The sequence below is a fragment of the Gopherus evgoodei genome, chromosome 1 (genome assembly GCF_007399415.2).
Source record: "Gopherus evgoodei ecotype Sinaloan lineage chromosome 1, rGopEvg1_v1.p, whole genome shotgun sequence".
Lineage (NCBI taxonomy): Eukaryota > Metazoa > Chordata > Testudines > Testudinidae > Gopherus > Gopherus evgoodei.
The window spans coordinates 218,978,578-219,002,775 of NC_044322.1; the positions used below are offsets into that span (position 1 = coordinate 218,978,578).

The window sequence follows — 24,198 nt, forward strand, 5'->3', positions numbered from 1 at the left end:
CTGCACCTCTTCTCTCACAACCCTCCTGATACCCCCTCTCCTCCTCCATGAGTACATCACATCCAGCTTCTCTGCCAGTGTAGAGCCCCCAAGCACCCCCACACCCGCTCCACTGAACCCTCTTTACTAGATCCCCATCCCTTTCGGGGTTAGTCTCTGTGCCTTCCATGTGCATTTGGAGCACTAAAGATGGGATTACGGGGGATGGGGGGTGAGATTTATACTAAAGTGAAATAAAAATAGGAGCAACAGTTTGATCCCCACTGCAAGTGTAAACAGTGATTGCTGTGGTGAACGAGGTCACGGTTGTGGGGGGGGAGCCCAGAGTTAGGTTGTTAGGGGGTGCTGGGTGGGAGAAGAGAGAGCCCAGGCCTGGGGCAGCAGAGGGTGTGGGTGAGGGAGGGCACTGGTGATTGGGGGAGAGCCTAGGGCTGGGGTGGGGGGCAGCCAAAATTTTTTTTGCTTGGGGCTGCAAAAAACCTAGAGCTGGCCCTGCTTGTGAATACTGTCCCATCCCATGACACAGCCTGAGAACTTGGTTAGCAATGATTTCAGCACCAGTAATTGTTGACCAAAACAAGGACTCTCAAAGTAATACAGGGAGGGATGACTCAGGGTCTTGAACACTGGCCTGCTAAACACAGGGTTGCAAGTTCAACCCTTGAAGGGACCCTTTAGGAAACTGAGATAAAAATCTGTTTGGGGATTGGTCCTTCTTTGAGCAGAGGATAGACTAGGTGACCTCCTGCAGTTCCTTCCAATCTTGATAGCTCATGAATTGAGTCTAATCAGCTCTGCTTTCAAACAGTGGGAAGAGAAAAGCCAAATGGTTTCTAGGATTTCTCAGGCAGTACCCACACCACAAATTACAAATACCTAATCCCACACTCACCCTCTCTTTCTTTCAGGGGGATTTGGCATCCCTACCGCCTGCTTAGCAAGTGGCATTCAGTTAGGGTGATCCCTCAATCAGGGCAGGCTAAGTACAGTTCAGCTGTACTTTGTGCATGCTGTAAGGATAACAGCACTTCATTACCCCTGTATTCAAATACTAGAGTGATCTGGCAAACAGAATGTTGGGAGTCACTAAGAAAGGGATAGATAATAAGACAGAAAATATCATATTGCCTCTAGATAAATCCATGGCACTGCCACATGTTGAACACTGTGTGTAAATGTGGTCACCCCATTTCAAAAAAGATATATTGAAATTTGAAAAAGTTCAGAAAAGAGCAACAAAAATTATTAGGAGTATGGAACGGCTTCCATATGAGCAGTGATTAATAAGACAGGGACTTTTCAGCTTGGAAAACACACGACGAAGGGAGGTATGATTGAGGTCTATAAAATCATAACTGATATGGAGAAAGTAAATAAGGAAGTGTTATTTACTCCTTCTCATAACACAAGAACTAGGGGTCACCAAATGAAATTAATGGGCAGCAGGTTTAAAACAAACAAAAGGATGTATTTTTTCACACAATGCACACTCAACCTGTGGAACTCCTTGCCAGAGGATATTGTGAAGGCCAAGACCATAACAGGGTTCAAAAAAGAACTAGATAAGTTCATGGAGGACAGGTCCATCATTGGTAGGTCCACCAATGTGTAAGTAGATCAGGAAATGTCTAGGAAAATGTGATTAGGTTTATCCCTTTTATTTCATTATGACTTGTGGATTCCTCTGATAACCACAGGTGCTTTTGTTTTGCTTGTAACCTTTATGCGGGACCTCAAGAAAGCTATTCTTGGTGTTTAATACTTGTAATTGCTCTTTTAAAATCTAGAAATAGCCTGAGTTACCAGACATATTATCTTTTTTATTAATAAAATTTACCTTTTTAAAGAACAGAATTGGATTTTTGTGTCTTAAGAGGTTTGTGCATATGTTGTTTAATTAGCTTGGTGGCAACAGCAGATTTCCTTTTTTTCCCCTTTCTCAGCTCTTCCCAGGCTTGAGGGTACCCCACAGGAAGGAATTCCCAAGTGCGCCTTCCTAGGCTCTCAAAGGGGTTCTGCACTTGGGTGGTGGCAGCACATACCAATCCAAGGTCAGAGAAAAGCTGTAACCTTGGGAGTTTGACACAAGCCTGGAGTGGCTGATATTAATTTTTAGAATCCTTGCTGGCCCCCACCTTCTACACTCAAAGTGCCAGAGTGGGGAATTAGCCTTGACATCTGCATTCAGAAGGGTTTTTGCTGCTGGAATTATTGTTGCACAAAGTCACCAATATGCCCTCCTGCAATTAACAACGGTTGTCCAGTGCGACAAACACCACACACAAATTAATTGACACAAGTGTGCTGTGTCCTCTCTTTCATTAAAGCCCTTGTGAAAACTCCTAATATTGACTTTTTATCCCGAAGCTCACTTTCTTCTTTTATCTTCATGTGTCACTTGCTTTTGACATTCTCCTTTATTCTGTCAGTGGAAGCACTACTTGCAGTGCAATGCATCCTCTTCATTTCTGCCTTTACTTTTCCTGAAAAATTCTAAGCACTGATTTTTTTGTTGGTTACCAGACATAGATTTGCATGTTCGCCCCATATTGATCCTTTTACACTACCTTTATCTGTGGAGGATTGATTTTTAAATTCAACACCGCACTAAATGAAAGCAAAGAAATAGGCTGACAGAGTCTCTTTGTAGACCAATCGTATCACAATTTTAACTTTGTTTGATTTTCCAACCTCCACCGTGTGTGTGTGTGTGTGTGTGTGTGTGTGTGTGTGTGTTCTGTGTTTTACACTGTGGAACTGCTTCAATCTCAAAGCTGCAGGACACGCGCAATCACGCAAAGCGTTAGTGTTTAACAAAAATAAGTGCCCGTAACAATATTGAGACAACTGTAAATCAGTGATAACCAAACTCCTTCAAGAAAACAAAACCTGGTAATTTATTGGTGAAAATCGGTAAAAACTGAAAATGTGGTACACTATGAAATCTCAGTTGAGTCCCATGTCTCTTATATGAATCAGAAAATGTTATGTTCTTTAAGTCTGTTCATGAAGTAGAAGTGATTATTTTCACCATAGAATCTCTTTGCAATTTTATGATCTGCTTTTTACCACAAACATATTTTTAACACATACAAAAAATAAAATTAGTTTTTAATGTGACTTTAAGACTGAAGCATTAAAATAACCAGGGACAATTATGTCATTCTCAAAGAAAGCAATTAAATAATCAAAAACACTGTTCACTAGCACTACAGTTTCTCCCAGGCATGGGGTCATGTTTTGTTGGTCTCAGAAATTCTGCATCAAAATAGTGGCATTTGTTACTGTTCAGGAAGCACTCCTCTGCACTATCGTTGATTTACACTTGGCAAGGTATCAATGTGAATTTTTTTTCCTCCTCAGAAAACGTGTCTAATTTGGACAGCTGTGTCCCCTCAAAACTTGCTAACTGCCTTAGACAATTAAATAAGTATTTGAAGTCAGAAGACCTCAGTATTTGCAACGTGCAAAGCATGTTCTGTAGTAAGTATAAACTGTACAAGGAATACTGCAAACAGTTAACCATATCTGTGAAACTGGCAAGTCTTTAGGTTGTCCAGGTAGCTGTGCCAGTGGCTGGTCAGCTTTTTACTCATTAATACCTGTAGTAATGCGGGACTCCCCACTGCGGTGCCTCCTGCTGGTTTCTCTGGGAATTAGCTCATCCAGCCTCTGGAGTGACTGGCTGCAGGCCAGTGTCCTGCTACCACTAGGCCCCCTGTGTCCCTCCCAGCCCTGGTGCCCTGTTATCTGGGGAGCTGCCCCCTAGCAGTAACCCCTTTCTCTCAGGATCTCCCCTCCATGGGGAGCCCCCACCCACTATCCCCACCTCACCTCAGTATAAGGCCAGTCATTGTCTAGCCCCCGTGCCCTGGGGCAGACTGCACTATTAGCCAGCTCATCACAGGCAAGGTTGGGTTTGAATCTGCTGCCTTGGCCTAGCCCTGGGCTGCCCTGTCTATGAATCATTTTGTGCACTAGGCAAGCATGCATACTGCTCAACAAGTAAATTATTCTAACCCAAAAGGTATCTTCTAAAGTCCAGTTCTATTTCCATGTTAAGAAAAAAAGAGTGTAACAGATAATTGGTAGAGGGGAAATACTGTATTTAGAAATGAAAAATCTATTTAAAATTTTTATTATTTATTTTGTTATTGCTCCCTGGGACTGTTTCCACAAGCAAACAAACTAGGAAAATGGTCAGAGGAAGAATATTCTGTAAAAGCTGTTGATAGCTGTAGACTGTAAATTGTATAGTATGGTTTATTGTTATTATTCTTCCTATGATCTTTGGTAGTAACCCTTTCTGCTTAAAAAAAATGGATTTGTGTTTCCTCTATAGAAATCTCTCTGTTATAACCTACGTAAGATATAATATTTATCTTTTGTATTGTTTCTATGTTACCGAGATGAGGGTTTGTCTCCTCTCCTTTTAGCTGTCTGCCATTACATGATGTAATTGAATAGGACTCTTCTTTATTTTACTGTTTCTGACCAGATCCTGCCTGTATTTTATCATTTTCCATACGCTCCTCCTCACTAGGACATAGAGATTCTCTATTAATAGATCCTCCCCTAAGGGACATCCAAAGCATGTGCTCCTCCGCACCTGTTGGCTTTCCCCCAGTTATTAGTTTAAAAACTGCTCTACGACCTTTTTAATGTTAAGTGCCAGCAATCTGGTTCCATTTTGGTTTAGATGGAGCCCATCCTTCCTGTATAGGTTCCCCCTTCCTCAAAAGTTTCCTAAGTTCCTAAAAATCTAAACCCCTCCTCCCTACACCATCGTCTCATCCACACATTGAGACTCTACTGTTCTGCCTGTCTAACTGGCCCTATGTGTGGAACTGGGAACATCTCCAAGAACACTACAATGGAAGTCTTGGACTTCAATCTCTTACCTAGCAGTCTAAATTTTGGCCTCCAGGATCTCTCCCTGTGTCATTGGTACCTACATGTACCACGACCACCGACTTCTCCCCCACACTACACGTAAATCTGTCTAGATATCTTGAGAGATCCGCAACCATCGCACCAAGCAGTCAAGTCACCATACGGTTCTCCTGGTCATTTCAAACCCAGTTATCTATGTTTATAATGATCAAATCACCAACTACTAATACTGGTCTCTTTCTAATAGCTGGAGTTCCCTCCCCTGGAGATGTATCCTCAATGCAAGAGGATACCACAACATCATCTGGAAGGAGGGTCCAAACTGTGGAATTGTTTCCCTCTGCTCCAGTTAGATGCTCTCCTTCCCTGGGACTTTCATCCTTCTCAATAGCACAGAGGCTGTGAGACCAAGGGTGGGACTGTTCTGTTGTGTCCTGGAAAGTCTCATCTATATCCCTCTCTGTCTCCCTCAGCTCCTTCAGTTCAGCCACTCTGGTCTCCAAAGGCCATACACTGTTTCTGAGGGCCAGGAGCTCCTTGCACTGCATGCTCATGTACGCCACCTGACTTTAGGTGCAATAAAGTGGGTGGCCCCCACTCTGTTGCCAGACTTCTGCCTGCATTGTCTTTTTACTCCTGCAGCTGGTTCCTTTCTTGTTGTTTTGTTTATATCAAGGGGGATGTTTTTGGCTTTTAAGTTTATAGAATGTTGAGTTCTAGCCCCTACTCACACTCCCCCAGTAAATTCCCTTGCAAAACTCCCCTGTTAGCTGCTCCTGTTCGCTAGCTTCTCTGGTCGCTTAGGAGTGGGCTTTTTAATGCCCTGGTCTCCCTGAGCAGTAGCCCCAAGTCCTGTTAAGGGTTGATGGGTGCTAAAAGGCTTAGGGGTCACAGCCTCATTAAGAAGCTCTCAGGCTTGCCTAGCAGGGATATGATTGGAGGTGAGGAATCACCAGGACAAAGTGCTTTGTAGAGTTCCTCTCAGTTGTGTAGTTATCTGGGGGTCACACATGTTTGACTGCAAATCTGAGTTAATATCAGCATGATACTCACTGCTTGACAGTCACAGTAGATGAAATAAAATGTTGTGTTCTTCAGGAGGCAGGGGTTGCCCGGAATACCCCGAAGATGAGAGGGAGTGAGTATGGGATCAGATAAGATGGAATGAGAGAGGCACTGAGCCCCAGAGACTGCAGCCATCCCCCTACAGCACACCAGGGCATTGGCGCAGCCACTGCAGCCAAGAGAGGAGGTCAAACAGGGTGACCGTGTGATCGCAGGGGCATGGAATAGGCTCAGTGACTCAAAAGGGGAATAAATCTCATGGAATAAAGAAAAGGAGGAAGGAAAATAAAAGAGAGCACTGAGACAGAGAGAAAGGACAGAAACTCATTGGGAAAGGAAAAAGAGGGAAATGGAGAGAAAACCCCTAACCTGAAACCAACTGTGTGAATGATCCAGTGATTTGATATGGCAGTTCTTGGGGTTCTTAATTGCCCTTTTGGAGACAACCCAGATATTCTGGACACTTCATCTGGGAACCACAGCTTCTCAATAGCTTTCTGACTCCTAGGCACAGAAATGTGCTTTATCTCCACCCCACTCTGCCTCTCTGCGTTTTTGGTGGTTGTGTCAGGGCTCTGTGTCACTGTGCAGTGCTGCAGGCACAGTAATACACAGCAGAGTCAGACTGTGAAAGGCTTTTCCATTTAAGATCTCATTTTTTGTTGCTTCTGAGGGCTGTCATAGGTTTGGCTGTGAAACTGGTTCCTAGTCCATCTTCTAGAGGATAGAAGAGCTCCTCCAGCTCCCTTCCTCCCTGCTGCCGGTACCAGTACATGTAGTTGCAGCTGGTTTGTGTCAAGGTACACTGCAGGGTTGAGGATTCTCCTGAGCCCCCACAAGGAAGGGCAGCTGCTCCACATAGGCCGAGCCCACACCTAGAAAAATGTGAATTTTTTTTTTACAAAAACACAAGGGAACAAGTGGGGGGGTGGAAGAAGAGAGAGAGGGAAAACTTGTGATGCAGTAAAAGACACAAAATGGACAAGACAGTCACTTTACCCATGCAAACAGGGGCCTTTGTGTGTTATTCTTGGCTGAGATTTCCCTACCTTGTGGAGAGAATTGACAGGATACGTACAAGGAGTCTCCAACCTGGAATTCACTCTGGGATGGGTCAGTCTCAGGTGGGTGTATTATTACCCACAAGTCCCTGCTCCTTGGTGATTATCTTTGTTCCCCCCAGGCTCTTGAAGCAGATCAGACAGTGTCTAGAGATCCCCTAGTACCTCAATCTCAGTCATAAGAATGTGTCCCCTCAACTTGGGACTCTGGCCCTCCCTGCCCGACTCCATCCTCATGGTTACTCAGATTGTGCCTGTGACCCAAAGGAGCAGTGCTGAGAGCAGATGTCTCCACATGATGGAAACTTCCCCTGCTCTGTCTCCACACTGTAGGTTTCCTCCTCTCTTTGTTTCAAGGAGAGTGAGAGGGGAAGGGTAACTACACTCCTCAGTGGGAGGAGAAGCACTATAGTGTCACTTCAGAGGAGAGACTTACATCTGCCTATGTCTTCCTCTCTTCTGCCTCCTGGAAGGCCAGTTTCATGAACACTTTGGAGATTGTTTTCTAGTTCCCTTCTTCTGGGTGATGCCTTTCTCTCATTAACATGGGAATAAGAATTTATCCTGAGGAATAGTAATGGGCAAGACAGCAGCTCAGGAGAGGACATATGTGCCATGTTGCAGGCACAAGATTCTAAGTATGGACAGCGGCTCCTGACACTCAGCTAGAGGCACCCTGGCCTAGGGTTCAGGGTCTAGGGTATTACTGACACTGGATTATTTACAGCATGACTGAATATGGGTTACATGTATTGCTTAATACAGTATTCTCGTATTCAGAAGAACAGTGTTATGCTATCTCTCTGTGAATGCATACTAGTGCCAGAGTTTTTCTGTCTGCCTTTTTTTTTGGAAAGTAGAATATAGAAAGCAGAAGAAACATAATCTCTAGAGGTTTGTCTGAAGTTATTCCACAATAAAGTAGAGTCTGAATTTGAAGCACAATAGCAGTTCCAGAATAAGAGTGTCTACATCGCAAGCTATTGAAGAATAATTATTCCGGTTAATTTCTGAGTATCCCTAAATAAAAACTTAGCTGGTTCAAGGTTATTGCTCTGAATAAATTGTCCATTAAGTGATGAGGATACTAAGAAGTCTAGGGCATGTCAGTGTAACACTCTGGTTAGTGCATGTGATCAGGGATCCCTCTAGCAACTGACTGGCAGAGCTTATGAGAGAATGAGGGAGATAGGGGAGACCACAACTGGCTAGTGTCCTGTGTGTGCCTGTGAGGGGGCTGATCACAGCAACATTCCGAGCTCTGTATTGCTAAGTGAAGGTTACTTTCTATGAACTTTCCAACCACAACCAACTCCCTGCCATAACCACAGCTGCTGACCCATACCTGTGTCCTAGGCGCTCTCTGCATGAAAATAATTTGCAGTGATGTTGCTACACTGATACAGTGACACACACCCCTAATACAAAAGTGCTGCACGGATGCAAATCAGGTCTTATAGTGGTGATTCTTATTCTGGTATGTTCAATGTGCCTACTCTAGTGTTTACTTCCTTAATGTAGGCAGGGCCTGAGATGTGAAATGCTGCAAGTCATCAAAGTGTCTCAATCTCATGCTTTGTCTCTGGGGTTTTGCAAGCTGTCTTGTGGCTCGGTGTCACCGTGCAGTGCTGCAGACGTAGCAATACATAGCTGAGTCAGACCATGAAAGGTTTTTCCAGTTTAGGTTCCATTTTTTGTTCCTCCTCAGGGCTGTCATGGGCTCAGCTGTGAAGTTCACCAAACAATCTTCATAAGAATAGAAGAGCCCCTCCAGCTGCCTGCCCCCGTTGCCTATGCCAGTATATCTTGTCACAGTTGGATTGTTTCAGTGTACGTTGCAGGGTTGAGTAGTTTCCTGAGTACCCTGGAAGGAAAGGGGGCTGCTCCACATAGGCTGAGCTCACACCTGGCAGGAAATGGGAAACAACAAGGAAAATGAGAGGCCAGAGGTAGAGTTCTAGGGAGTGAGAAAAGAAGGAAACACAAAGTCAGAAGCAAATCAAATGTGAAAGGAAAGGAAAAAAGTTGCCTTGTCTCAGCGAACCTTTTCATTTCTCCTGAGTGAGTCCTGTCTGTGAGTTGAGTTGAGTTGAGTCTGCCATGCACTAAACTAGTGGGAGCTGCGCTAAGCATGTCCTGTCTGGGAATCACTCTCCACAGGTCTCACAGTCTAGAGAGAGATGAATTTGTTCCCAAATTATCCTGTTCTGTGATGATTGTCTCCCAAGATTTCAAAGCAGATGAGACATGAGTTCCAGACCTCCCCTCCTTCTCAGTCTCAGAGATGAGTGCGTCTCCTGGACAAGGGACTCTGCACCTACTTTTCCCATCCCCAGTCCTTGCATTACTCAGCTGGACCCTGGGACCCAGATGATCAGCACAGGGAGGAGGAGATGTCTCCACATCCCAGAAGTAGTTTCCACCAGTTCTATTTTCTCCATGCTGTGAGTTGCCATCTGTTTGTGCTTTAGGGGGGAGTGCAGGAGATGGGCTAATACATTTCACAAGGAGAGGGGCTGCAAATCCTGGAATCCCACCCACTTGCATTTCCATTTGTGAGTTTCTGTCTGCATGTTTCTGATTTTCTCTCTTTATGGGACTCTGTGTCTCTGCTGTAAATCAGGAGTAGCCCTACTGAGGTCAGTTCCACAGTGTACAGCCAGTGCAAATGAAAGCAGAGCCATGTGCAATGTGTCTCTGTTTCTAGATCTGTATGTGTCCATCCCCTGGCCTTCCTCAGAAAAAAAAATCTAAGAGAGTGATTCATTATAGTGTACTCAGAAAACCACGCAGGGATATGACCAAAGCCCCACATGGCCTTCAGAGTGAAAGGATTGGCAAGTGTGGAATGCAGGAGAACAAATTAGAAGAAATGGAAGAGAGGGGGGTGACAGGCTATGGGTGGTGCAGGACATGATGATTAGGGGGCAGGAGCACATGGCTTATGAGGAGAGGCTGAGGGAACTGGGATTATTTAGTCTGCAGAAGAGAAGAATGAGGGGGGATGACTGAGTTGAGGATTGGCCCAGCTTTGAGCAGGGGGTTGGACTAGATGGCCTCCTGAGGTCCCTTCCAATCCTGATCGTCTATGATTCTATAATTCTCTGTATCTATAGTGCAGACGTTGCCTGGGACAGGCTGGAAAAGGAAGAAAAAAGCAGCTTGTTCAGAGGACAGGGGGATGGGGTGAGTAGCATGTGAAGTGTCTGCTGCTGACATTTATGAGCATGTCATGTTTATGATACTAGAAATATCAAGTATCAGAGGGGTAGCCGTGTTAGTCTGGATCTGTAAAAGCAGCAAAGAATCCTGTGGCACCTTATAGACTAACAGACATTTTGGAGCATGAGCTTTTGTGGGTGAATACCCACTTCTTCAGATGCATGTGGTGGAAATTTCCAGGGGCAGTATATCTTTAGCTTGCTTGCTAGCATATATATACTGCCCCTGGAAATTTCCACCACATGCATCTGAAGAAGTGGGTATTCACCCACGAAAGCTCATGCTCCAAAACGTCTGTTAGTCTATAAGGTGCCACAGGATTCTTTGCTGCTTTTATAGAAATATCAAGTCTTTCCCCAGATTTTACATCAAGCTTTTTTCCTATCACAGGTAGCTGTGTTTTGGGAAGCTAATTATTTTGCCTGGGCTGAGACTGCCCAGTGGTTAATTTGCAAAGAAAGAGGTGCCAGAGATCAATTAGGTGGTGGGGCTCAAGCAATTTTTTTACTTTCATAACTGACTTTTTTTTTTACTTTCATAACTGATATAGCAAAGCCAGAGGTGCCAGAGCTATGAACTGCCAGGACTAGAGGTGCGGGGTCTCAGCCCTGGCAAACCCTTGCACAAATTAAGCATTGAGTCTGCCAGTCTGTTGGTAAGAGCAGTGCTGAACCAGGAGAAATGGCAGTGGGTGGGAAGGGAGGGTTAGTTGCTATATCGACTCTGCTCTCTCACTATGCCCTGTGCTGCAGGTGCAGTAGATGGTCTGGGACTGAATCACATTCTTCATCTCCAACCTGAGCTCTGTGCTACAAACCTGCTCAGTCCTGTAGGATGTTCCCACCCAAGGTATTATGTGATGCACATACTTGCATCAAGCTAGCATGAGTGTAAATAGCAGTGTAGCTGTGGTAGCACAGGTAGCCAGGGTTCTAGCAGTACAAACCCACCTGAACTTCCTGGGTACCTATTCGGCACAGCTAGCTAAGCTATGCCTCCGGTCCCACTATCCTTGCTACTGCAGCTACACGGTTATTTATACTCACTATAGTACAATCAGAATGAGTGTGAGTATAAGTAGCCAAACAGGAGAATCACACCACTAGCTCATAGTGTAGACATAGCCTATGGGTACGTCTACACTACCCTCCAGATTGGCGGGTAGTGACCGATCCCCGATCACTCTGCCATCGACTCCTGTACTCCACCGCGGCGAGAGGCAGAAGCGGCATCGACAGGGGAGCAGTGGCAGTCGACCCTGCGCCATGAGGATGCAAGGTAAGTCAACCTAAGATACGTCGACTTCAGCTCAGCTATTCTCACAGCAGAAGTTGCGTATCTTAGGTCAATCCTCCCACCTGCCCCCGCCCCAACCAGTGTAGACCAGGTCTACATCTCTCTTTTAAGGCAGGTTTTCCAGACCCTGAATTGTTTTTGTAGCCCTTTTCTGGATCTTTTGTTATATTCTAAAACTTTTTTTGAAATGTAGACACCAGAACCAGACTCAGTATTCCAGTAATGGTTTATCCAATGCCATTTACAGAGGTAATACCATCTCCTGGCTCCTACCCCACATTCCCCTGCTTAGACGTCAATGGCTCAGCAATCATGTGACTAAGGCCATTAGAGTCAGATCAGGAATGTCCGAGAAACACAGTCAGACCAAACTACAGGGGAGCAAGGGCTGGGTCACTGATTGGAGTTGTGTGGTTTGAACATTGGCCTGTTAAACCCAGCGTTATGAGTTCAGTCCTTGAGGGGACCATTTGGGGATTTAGTTGGTGTTTGGTCCTGCTTTGAGCAGGGAGTTGGACTAGATGACTTCCTGAGGTCCCTTCCAACCCTGGTATTCTATGATTCTAAACAATCAGAAAAGATGAGGGAGATGGGAAAAAAAGGATATAGAATGAGAGGGAATATGAAAAGAACAAAAGGAAGCGGGGAAGAAAGAAAAGTATGAGTGGTAGAAAGATGTGTCCAATTTTGAGAGACCAACAGTGAAATCCTAGCCCCACTGGAATCAAAGTCTTAACTCCCATTGTTATTTATAGACCCAGAGTCACTCCCTAAGTGTCCTTCTGACTCCTAAGTGCACACAGCTCCCTCCATCTCTTCCCCTGTCTTTGTCCTTGGGTTTCTGCTGGCTGTCTCAGGGCTCAGTGTCATTGTGCAGTGCTGCAGGTGCAGTAATACACAGCTGAGTCCGACCATGAAAGGCTTTTCCATGTTCGCTGCCAATTGTTGTTCCTCTTCAGCATGAGGTTGTTCCCATGTCCCTCCACTCCAGTGTAGAAGAGCCCCTCCAGGTCCCTGCCTCCCTGCTGCCAGTACCAGTACACCGGGGAGTCTCCTGGAAACCTTGTGAAGAAGGGTGGCTGCTCTATGTAGGTGGAACCCACACCAGAAAGGAAACAAGAAATAGCATGACTACATCTACACAGCAAATAAATAAATAAAAGCCCCATAAGCCCAAGTTAGTTGCCCTGGCTCTGAGACTCACTGCCATGAGGTTTTGTTTGGGGTTTTATGCAGTGTAGACATACCCCAGGAAAGAACCAGGTGGTGCCAAGTCAGGGCACTAATTAAGATGAAAGAGAGAGAGAGAGCAACAGAAAGGAAGGAAGAAAAATGAAGGAAAGGATAAAGGAGATGAAGTGTGAATGAAAAATTGAGAAGTGGAGATAAAGAGAGAAAAAAGAAAACAGGACAGTGACCTTCCCTCTGCAAAACACTGGAGTCATCGTATGATATTCTAGGCTGAGATCTCTTCTTCCTTATTAACGGAACTGACATGATGTGCACTGAAGGTCTTACATCAGGGAATTACTCAATCGTTCAAGATCCAACAATCTCAGGTGGAGACATTTTTACCCACAAGTCCTTGCTCTTTACGGGCTCTCTCTGTCCATCTCAGAGACTCAAAGCAGATGAGATGTGGTCTCCAGAGATCCCTTCACACCTCAGTCTTGGTGAGGAGTGTGTGCTTTCTCAGCTTGGGATTCTGGGCCTGCCTGCCCCACCCCATCCCCATGGTCACTCAGACAGTACCTGGGGCCCAGAGGAGCAGTGCTAAAAGCAGGACATGTCTCCATCTGGTGGCAGCTTTCCCCTGCTCTGGCTCCTCTATGTTTTATGTTTTCTTCTCTCTCTGCCTCAAGGGGCGTGAGAGGGAAGAGCAAATACACTTCTAAGCAGGAGGGGAAATTCTACGGTGTTATTTCACAGGAGAGACTTACCCATTTCCCACATCAGCCCACACTGTACTTTCTTACTGGCCAGTTTCATGAATGCCATGACACTGGTGTCTGTGCTCCCTTCTCCTGGATGACACCTTCCTGACATTAACACAGGAATGAGAGTTCCTCCTGAGGAATGATGATGGGGAAGACAGCATCAGAGGAGAGGACGCTTGTATTTACATAGCACACTACAGATCTTAGGTTTGAACAGGGTGGATACTATATCTGTTATTTAAACTATATTTCCCTACTGCAGTTCGCTGTTGTGATGTTCTCTCTCTCTCTGTATGCATCTGTGTGAGTGCAGGTGTATGTCTGGCTCTTTCCTGAACAAGAAAAAGAAACCAGAAAAAACACAGTTTCTAAATGAAAACTGTAGCTGGTATAAGGCTACAGCTCTGAGCATGTTACCCCTCATGTGCGGAGAGCACTGAGCAATCTAGGGAGTGTCAGTGTAACACACTGGTTTGTGCATGTTATAGAATCACAGAATACTGTGGTTGAAAGGGACCTCAGGAGGTCTCGTCCAACCCCCTGCTCAAAGCAGGACCAGTACCAACTAAATCATCCCAGCCAGGGCTTTGTCAAGCCTGACCTTAAAAACCTCTAAGGAAGGAGATTCCACCACCTCCCTAGGTAACCCATTCCAGTGTTTATCCTGACTCCCTCTAGTGACCGACCGGCAGAACTGCTGAAAGTGTGTGGGAAACAGAAGAGAGCACGCATAACCAGAGCGCAGGTATGTTCCATGTGTGGGGAACCATAGGCGCTGGAACTGGGGTGCTGCTGCACCTCCTAGATTGAAGTGGTTTCCATCATATACAGGGTATAAAGTTTGGTTCAGTGGCTCTCAGCACCCCCACTGAACAAATTGTTCCAGCACCCCTGAGGGAACCTAAAGAAGAAGGTTAGCAGCATGTTGTTATTGATGTAAAGGATAACAGTGCCCCTGAAATTGAGACGGGGTCTCCCTTGAAGAGTCTCTGCACAGTTGGTGTTATTCCATCTCCTTTCTGCTGGATAACTGATCAGTTCCCCTGCAGCCCCTTAGTTTCAGACTCTGGAGGCTTTGCTCTGATTCCCCCATCTAGAGGAGGTTTTTGTCACCATCTCCACTCTAATCTCTCACTGTGCCCTTACTGCAGGTGCAGTAGATGGTCTGGGACTGAGTCACATTCTGCATCTCCAAACTGAGCTCTGTGCTACTCCCACTCAGACCAATAGGATGTTCCCTCCTGGAGTATTTGCTCCTGATCACCTTTAGTTCCTGATTGCACCAGGAAGTGCAGATGGCCTTGGGCATCTTACCAGTACCAGCTCATCAAGGGGTAGGTTGTGTTCTTCAAGGTGCAAGTCAGTGACAGTGACACTTCTGGCCTCACCATGAAATAGAGGGGTGACTGCTCCACTAATCTGCCAGTTGCACCTGGAAGACAAAGGGGTCACAACCAATAGGTGAGAAACCTTGCCAGGGAATCGAATCATACCAAGTGGCTACTGCAGGGAGCAATGGCCTCACTTGAGAGGGCAGTGGCCAACAGCCCTATTAGCAGAGACAGGAGCTGCAGCAACTCCATGTCCTGTAAGCATCTGCACTGGGAGGTGTCTGGGAGGAAGGGGGATTGCAGAGCCTGGGGGAGGAGAGGGGTGGAGTGCAGTAGTAAATAGGCGTGGCCAAAGGTAACACTACTGATAAATGTGCTAGCTCAGCCTGCCTGCTGTTTGTGTGTGACACTCGCATACTGAGAGGAACTGCTCTGCCCCCCACCGCCTCCCCCAGTTCAGTAGACGGAATTGCTGAACCTTAAGGAACTCAGGCACATGCCATCTCCTAGGATACAGTGAGAATTTCATGTGAACACAGTACACAGATGCACCTTGTCCAGTCTATCCTGTCTTGCAGTACTGCACTGAAGAATCCACCATGACCCTGGTAAATTGTTCCAATGGTTAATTACTCTCACTGTTAAAAAAGTATGCCTTAATTCCAGTCAGAGTTTATGTAACTTCAACTTCCAACCATTGGATCAGGTTATCAAAAGAGCCCATTATCAAATATTTTCCCACTATAGGTACTTATAGACTGTAATCAAGTCACCGCTTAACCTTCTTTTGTTAAGTTTGAGCTCCTTGAGCCTATCATTATAAAACAGGTTTTCTAACTCTTTAATCATTCTCATGACTCTTCTCTGAACCCTCACCAATTTATCATCGTCCTTGTTCAATTGTGGGCACCAGACTAGGCAGGTAATTCCAGTAATGGTCTCATCTCTGTACACAGCATTGGTAATACCACCTTCCTGTTCTTACTCCATATTCCCCTGCTTAGACATCCATGGCTCAGCACTCATGTGAATAAGGCATCACAGTCAGGTCAGAACAGTCCCCAGAAACACAGTGAGGCCAAACCTCAGGGCGAGGCCTGGGGTCAGCAACTGGATGTGAGGGGTTAATTTAAAGAATTAGAAAAATGAAGAGAAAAAAATGGAAAGTGAGAGAGCTGGAGCAAAGGGAATAGTGAGAGAGAATGAGAGAGAATAGGAAAGAAATGGAAGAAAATGTCAAGGAAGAGAGAAAAGTGTTCGTAATAGTGACCAATGTCCAATTTCAAGAGACCAACAGTGAAATCCTGGCCCCACTAGGGCAAAACTCCCATTGCTATTAATATAGCCAATTACATCTCAAGTGTGCAACATGGTCACTGATCTGGTGTGAGTGTTCCTGATGATCCTTACATTCCTTCTGGAGACAATGTATGTTCCAGACACTTCATCTTGGAAGTGCATCCTTGCATGGTCCTTCCAACATCTAGGCACACACAGCCACCTCTATTTCATCCCCTCTCATTGTCTGTCTGGGATTTTGCTGGCTGTCTCAGGGCTCTGTGTCACTGTGCAGTGCCGCAGGCACAGAAATACACAGCTGAGTCTGACCGTGAAAGTTTGTTCCATTTTAGGTCCCAGTTTTTGTCGCTCCTCTGGGCTGTCAAGAGCTCGGCTGTGAAGTTCACCAGTTGGCCTCCATAAGAGTAGAAGATCCCCTCCAACTCCCTGTCTTCCCGCTGCCGGTACCAGAACATCCTGTCACAGTTGGACTGTTTGAGTGTACACTGCAGAGCCAGGGAGTGTCCTTGGTGGCCAGTAAGGAAGGGCAGCTGCTTCACATACACTGAACCCACACCTGGAAGGAAATGGGAAAGTACATGACAGAACCCCGAGGGCAGAGAGTGAGAGGACAGAACGAGAGAGAGAGAGAGAGAGAGAGAGAGAGAGAGAGAGAGAGAATGACTGGAAACCCAGAGGGAGTGACAAGCAGAGAAAATGAAAAGGAAACAAAAGCAGTGACTTCTGTGAGCAAACAAATGGATCTGCACTGAGCTGCTCCTGTCTGTGAGTTCAGGCTCTCATGCACTGAGTCTGTAGTGGCTATGCTAAGGGTGTCCTAACTGGGAGGGGTATTTTTGCTTTAGTTCCCCCACTCCTTAGTAATGCTCTGTGTTCCTCCCAGGGTCTCAGAGCAGATAAAATCGGGGGAGCAGACATCCCCTCCATGCTAACCCATTCTTTGTGTTTCTCAGAGCGTACCTGGGACCCAGATGAGCAGTACAGGAAGGAGATGTCTCCACATCCCTGCAGTAGTGTCTCCCAGTTCTGTTTCCTCATCTGTATGTCTCTTAGGGAGAGTGAAGGGGATGGGCTAATACACACTACAAGTGATCTCCAGCTGCCAACAGGGCTACAAACCCTCCAGCCCCACCCACCTGGGTTTCCATTTGTGTCTCTCTCTCTCTCTCTCTGCATGTTTCTGGTTTTCTCTCTCTTTAGGTCTTATTCTGTTCTCACTGTTCCTGATGTAAGTGAGGAGTAACCCCACCGAAGTCAAATCAATTCTACATAAGTACAGCCAGTCAAGTGAAAGCAGGGTGCATTGTGTGTCTCTGTTTCTAAGGCTCTTTGTGTCCATCACCAAGCCTGGATTAGAAATAACACAATTTTTTAGAGAGCAATTCATCGCACTGCACTTAGAAACCTACACATGGAATATGACCAAAGCCCTGAATAGCCCGCAGAGTCAGTAACTCCCTGGGTGAAATCAAATCTGTGATGTGGAGTGAAGGACTGCATGTCCTATTCTTGGTCCCCATAAGCCCACCAATGTCAGCAGAGAGTACAGTGGGCTTATTTTTATTACTGAACCCTGCAGAACCCATCTGGTCATGGCCTGGGTTGTGTGTCTATACACCACTGCCCCCTGCTGGAAGCAATATGTCAGAGCTGCTAAGGCCTGTACTAGCTTTCTCTGCTGGCTGCTAATGGTGGAGTGGCACAATCCAATAGCCTAACAAGCTCATTGTTAGAAAATTACCCTGCTTTCTAATCTGAAATACGTGTCCCCAGCTCAGTATTGGCCATAATGAATAGAGATAGGATTGAAAGGAGGAGTCTCTGACCAAGCAGGCTGGCAGGCCGGGGGTCATACTGTGGCCCTATTGTCTCGTGCATTATGGTTCCCTGCAAGGCAGAAGTCATTCGTGCTGTCCCTAGGGCTAGAATTGTTGTATTCCAGTGAAAAACTGACTTTGGGGTTGTCAGGGTTCTCTCCCCACTTTGAACTCTAGGGTACAGATGTGGGGACCTGCATGAAAGACTCCACTAAATTTATATTCCACCAGCTTAGATTAAAAATTTCCACAAGGCACAAATTTCTTTCCTTGTCCCTTGGATGATATCATTGCCATCACCAAGTGATTTAAACAAACATTCAGGGAGCAGCCACTTGGAGCCCTATCCCCCTGCAAAATATCCCCCCAAACTCTTTCAGCCCCTTTCCTGGAGAGGCTTGAGAATAATATGCCAATCAAATAGGTTAATAAGTTGAGCAAAGACACTAAAAGCTAAAAAACAATCAGGTTCTTAAAAGAAGAACTTTATTATTAAAAAAGAAGTAAAATCAGGATGGAAGGTAATTTTACAGACTAATAAAAAGTCTTAAAACACAGAGGATTCCCCTCTAGGCTTAACTTTAAAGTTACAAAACAGGAATAAACCTCCCTCTTATCGTAGGGAAAATTCACAAGCTAAAACAAAAGATAATCTAACGCATTTCCTTGCTATTACTTTCAATTTCTGGAATTTTAGATGTATTATTTTAGTAGGAGCTGGATTACCTACTTGATCTCTCTCTTTGTCTCAAGAGAGAATACACTCAGAGCACAAACAAAACCTCTGTCCCACCCCCCGCAGATTTGGAACTATCTTCTTTTCCCATTGGTCCTTTTGGTCAGGTGCCAACTAGGTTAATGGAACTGATTAACCCCTTGCAGGTAAGTCATTCTGTACCTCTGGCCAGAAGGGATTTGATGTTACTGCATACATAAAGGCTGTTACTGTTCCCTTTATATTTATGACAGGGGTTCAGAGATGTCACCGGGAAATAGCCTTGAGACTACGCCCTTAATTTTTAAAGGAGGAGAGATTATGGTGAATGAGAGAGGAGAGGTGTAGAAATAAGGAGGGGAAAGGAGGAATGGGATAAAGGAGGGGAAGTGAAGGGAGGGAACAGAGAGGAGAAAGCAGAAGACCTCAGAAGGACGGAAAGGTCTCCTACGTCCAGCTTGAAATGGCTCCCATTGCCCAATTTCATTCCACTGAAGGGAGGAGAAAGAGAGAGAGGAGTGAATGAGGTGACAGGGAGAATGGGGAAGGGAACATGTGAGAGACAATGAGAGAAAAGGGGGAAGAGTAAGAAATGAGAAGTGATTGCATGGGACAAGAAGGAGAAAAGAACATTGGGAGGGTGAAGAGAGAGAAGAAGGAGAGAGGACCGGAAGAACAGAAGAAGATTTAGGGCACGGTGTCACAGAATCACAGGTTGTTCACACTCTTGGCTCCATATGGTCTCTCGGGGAACCCCCTTCAGTGCAACAGCCCTTTTCGGGGGTCCACTCTCTCTTGGGGTTTAAGCCCCTCCGCCTCCTGGAACTGCACCTCTCTGAGCCTTAGTACGCCTTTCTCTTGCCATGGGCCCACTCAGGGAGTCCACTCACTCTGGATCCCGGGGCCTCCATTCCCAGGGGGAACCATGCAACCCTGTGTTCTAGACCTATGCAACTCTCAGCGTAAAACAGGAGGGTTTATTGAGTGTCTGAACACAGCATAGGAAACTCTCAAGGCCCTGGCCTCCCTCAGCACAGTACATCTAAGTCTCCCCTACACCCAGGTGGACTCTGCCTGCTCTCTCTCTCCAGACCAGGAACCCTGCGCTTTCCAGCTGGGCATCCGATATCACCAGCCCCAACAGCTCCTCTCCTGTCCTTTGTCTTCCATCCCAGGTAAACAGACCATTGGGACCATCTCTCTTCCGTCCTTTGTTCTCCTCTGGCTGGAACTGGCTGGTTAGGTCACCGGAGTCTGCTCTCCTCAGTGCATTGTCCTCCCACTGGCCAGAACCAGCTGACTGCCAAATTGTTAGGGTTCCCCATCTCCAGGCCTTTGTCCAGGGGCTGTGGCTGCTAGGCTAGGTCACAGTTGGTCCTCTGCAACAACAAACCCTCTCCCACCACCTTGTTAAACATACAGCACAGAAGGAAATTGAAGCACACACACACTACTCATGTAAAACACTACAAAAATCCCCAACTTTGTCACACACGGCTACACTAGAGAGTTTACAGTGGTGCAGATGCACTGATGCCCCTGTGCCACTGTAAGATCTCTATTGTAGTCTCTCTAAGCCAACCAGGAGAGCACTTTCCCATCAGCTTAACTACTCTCGTACCAGAGAGCGGTTGTCCACACCAGCACTCACGGCAGTGTAACTTATGATGCTCAGGAAGGTGATTCACTCATCTACATAAGCTATAGTGTACACCTAGCCTTAGTAGGAGAGAAGAAGGAAAAAGGAAAGGTTCAGACAAAGAGGGAGAGAGGCAGAAGAGAAGTTAGGGAAGAGAGAGGAGGATACATAGGGAGAGGGGTGTTAGAGCAAGATGGAGTGCATCTTATGCAGGAGACAGGGCTGTGCATCGGTGTGGGAGAAGAGAAGTCCTTTCACTTTGCTGGGAGGTTTATGCTAAGCACTTTCGGCAGTTGAGTCACTGTGTGATCTTGCTTAGCACAGTAATATGTGCCAGAGTCTTGCACCTGGGCATTCTTAGCAGACAGAGACAGGACATAGTTTTTTGTTCCATTGCTCTGTAAGTGACCTTCAAATGGCTTCTTAACATTTGCACCAGAGGCTTTTGTAGAAAACACGACCAGCTGCAGCCTTGCGTCCTTTCCCACATCTTGTTTGTACCAGTACATGTTCATGAAATTGGTTGATTTTTGGGAGCAGTTCAGTGCTAGTGGCTGTCCCTGACTGACCACCATGTCTGGGGGCTGATGGACGGCCAATCCTGTGAGGAAACAGAAATACAATGAGATGAGGGTTTAATGGGATTATATTGGAGAAATGGGGGAATTTCTGGCTTGTGATCAGGAAACATTCCCAAAGGTGAGGGCGATCTCTGCATCGGAAGGAGTGGAAGCCTTATTGCCACCTTCATTTTATAATCTCATGATAGAAAGTGTAGGAGAATATAACACTGGAAACCACCCCGCAGGGGCTAGGGATGGGGGCAATGGGAAAGATGGTCTGTCCCATCTCTTCCGTCTCTAAAAAAGAACAGATCCATAGACTCCTTTGTGTTCTTTTGCTTAATTTAAAAGCTTTCACTTACCCAAGGGGGACAGGCCAATAATAAAGAACAAATGGGGAACCATTGGGTAGCTGCTTATCTCGCTGGGGATCTGTCTCAAACAGCTGCATAGATCCACACAGCCTGAGCCTGAGTCAGAACTTCCAACCACTGGCCAATCGGGGAGCAGAGACATGTGAGACAGGAAATGATATGAGAGCGAGAGAGAAGAAAAGAAAAAAACCTGGATAGAGGATGAAAGAAAGAGAAATAATTTTGTACTGAGGGGAGCTAGGCAGAATGAGGATATTAAATGGCACAACAATGGAGCTGGAAGGGTTATTGAACAGTGAGAGAATTGTAATTAGCAGGAGATATGGCTCTTGTGCAGCTGTGTGTGGGATAATACTTTATCTCTACCCAAGCTCTGTGTTACTGACTCACTCAGACCTGTAGGATGTTTCCAACAAGGGATATTTCTTGAGGGCCACTCTTGGTGAAAGGTAGATGCATTTTATGTCTTTTTTTTTTTTCAGTTCAGTGAGTGAACTGAAAGCTGGAGAAAAGAGGCATCATGAGAACCAAACAGTGAGATACTTAGAGTCAGTTTTTTGTCTCCCCCTCAGGGTGACACTCTCCTCTCAATACTCCCACTGTACACATAAACGTGTGGGGTCATCACTTAGTCGGCCACTTAGATCTGCACATTCATTTCACACAGGTACTGAATTGTCAGCACATAGGAATGGCTTTACTCTCTCCCAGAGCTGGACTGGAACCTGTTGTGTTGTTCTCCACATGAATACAATTCAAACTTGTGCTAAACAAATATATTCCTTCATTTATAACTTTATATTCACCTGACAGAACAAACCAAGGCCTGCTCTTAGCTGCAGCAGACAGCCCTCTGATCACAGCCGTATTTCATACCCTGCACTGTTATATGAAGGTGACTCTTCGAATTCTCCAACCATATCCCTGACCCTGTCACAACTATAGCTGCTGCTCCACACACCTGTGGCCCAGAGTTTCAAGGTTTTTGATTATCTGTAACTGGTCATTGTATTTCCAGAACTATGCACCCCAATGCAAAGACATCATTCCTGAGCTCACAAAGAAGTATTCCTATAGCAGAAATAACACTGTATAGGCAGCTCTCTCAGACGTGGTACACAGCAGTGGTGTTTTTGTGCACTCATCCCCAAGTCACTTGAGCATTTCATAAAATCATAGAAGATTAGGGTTGGAAGAGACCTCAGGAGCAGAGGCGGGTTTACAGTAAAACACAGGGTTCCCTGCCATGGGCTCCGCCAATGACAGGAGGCCCCAGGGCTGGGTCCATGGAATATGACCAAAGCCCTGAATAGCCCCTAGAGTCAGTAACTCTCAACCTGGGTGAAATCAAACCTGTGACCTGGGGTGAAAGGCTGCATGTCCCATTCTTGTCAGCAGAGAGTACGGGGGGAGAAGGAGGGAGTATTTTTATTACTAAACCCTGCAGAACCCATCTGGTCATGTCCTGTCTTCTGTGTCTATACACCACTGCCCCCTGCTGGGAGGAATATTTCAGAGCTGCTAAGGCATGTACTAGCTTCCTCTGCTGGCTGCTAATGGTGGAGTGGCCCATCCAACAGCCTAACAGGTACATTGTTAGAAAATTATCCTGCTTTCTAATCTGAAATACATGCCCCAGCTCAATATTGGCCATAATGAAGACAGGACTGAAAGGAGGAGTCTCTGACCAAGCAGGCTGACAGGCTGGGGGACAGGCTGGGGGTCATACTGTGGCCCTGTAGTCTCCTACACTATGCCTCCCTGCAAGGCAGAAGTCATTGGTGCTTTCCCTGGGGCTGGAATTGTTGTGCTCTAGGGAAACACTGACATTGGAGTTCTCAGCTGTCACCAGGAAACAGCCTTGAGACCAGGCCCTTAATTTGTAAAGGGAGAGAGATTATGGTGAATGAAAGAGGAGGGTATAGAAATAAGGAGGGGAAGGGAGGAATGGGATAAAGGAGGGGAAGTGAGGGGAGGGAACAGAGGGGAGAAAGCAGAAGAGCTCAGAAGGACCGAAAGGTCTCCTACATCCAGCTTGAAATGGCTCCCATTACCCAATTTCATTCCATTAAAGGGAGGAGAAAGAGAGAGGAGTGAATGAAGCAACAGGGAGAATGGGGAAGGGAAGGTGTAAGAGATGAGGAGAGAAAAGCAGAAAAGAGAAAGAAATGAAAAGCGAGTGTATAGGATAGAGACAAGAAGGAGAAAAGAACACCGGGTGGGTGAAGAGAGAGAAGAAGGAGAGAGGACCGGAAGAACAGAAGAAGATTTAGGGCACGGTGGCACAGACTCACAGGTCGTGCCCATTCTTGGCTCCATATGGTCCCTGGGGGGAACCACCTTCAGTGTGACAGTCCTTCTTGGGGGCCCACTCTCTCTTCGGGGTTAAGCCCCTCCACCTCCTGACACCACACCTCTCAGAGCCTTAGTATGCCTGTCTCTCGTCATGGGCCCACTCAGGGAGTCCACTCACTCTGGATCCCCAGGGCCTCTACTCAGAGGTGAAAATAAGCTGGTCCAGTCCAGTCCAGCGTATCGGCAAGAGCCAGTATGCCGTGCTGGACTGCACCAGCTTCCAGGGCCGGGATTGAAAGGGCTCAGAGCTCCTCTCCACTGTGGGCAACCCAGCGCCCATTGAATCCCAGCTGCGACTCTGGCGGCTGGGCTGGGGCCAGGATTTAAAGGGCTTGGGGCTCCCCCCAGCAGCTGGAGCCCCAGGGGGGCTCCCAGCCACCTTTTCAGTTAGCAGTCCCAAGTTGATTTAAAGGCCCTGGGTCTCCCAGCCACAGCTGGTGCCCTAGGGCCTTTAAATCTTGAGAGGCCGCACCTCTTTTGGATGAGGCCACGGCCCCCAGGACTTCGGCAGTACCGGTAAGTCCTGTAAGTTACTTTCACCCCTGCCTCCATTCCCAGAGGGAACCATGCAACCCTGTGCTCTAGACCGGTGCAACTCTCAGCCAGCTTAAAACAGGAGGATTTATTGAGT

General features: G+C 46.3%; 1 gene segment (V, D, J or C); it reads right to left on the reverse strand.

Moving 5' to 3' along the window:
- Positions 1 to 24,198, reverse strand: part of LOC115636523 — a 448,049-nt gene that overhangs the window by 421,415 nt on the left and 2,436 nt on the right.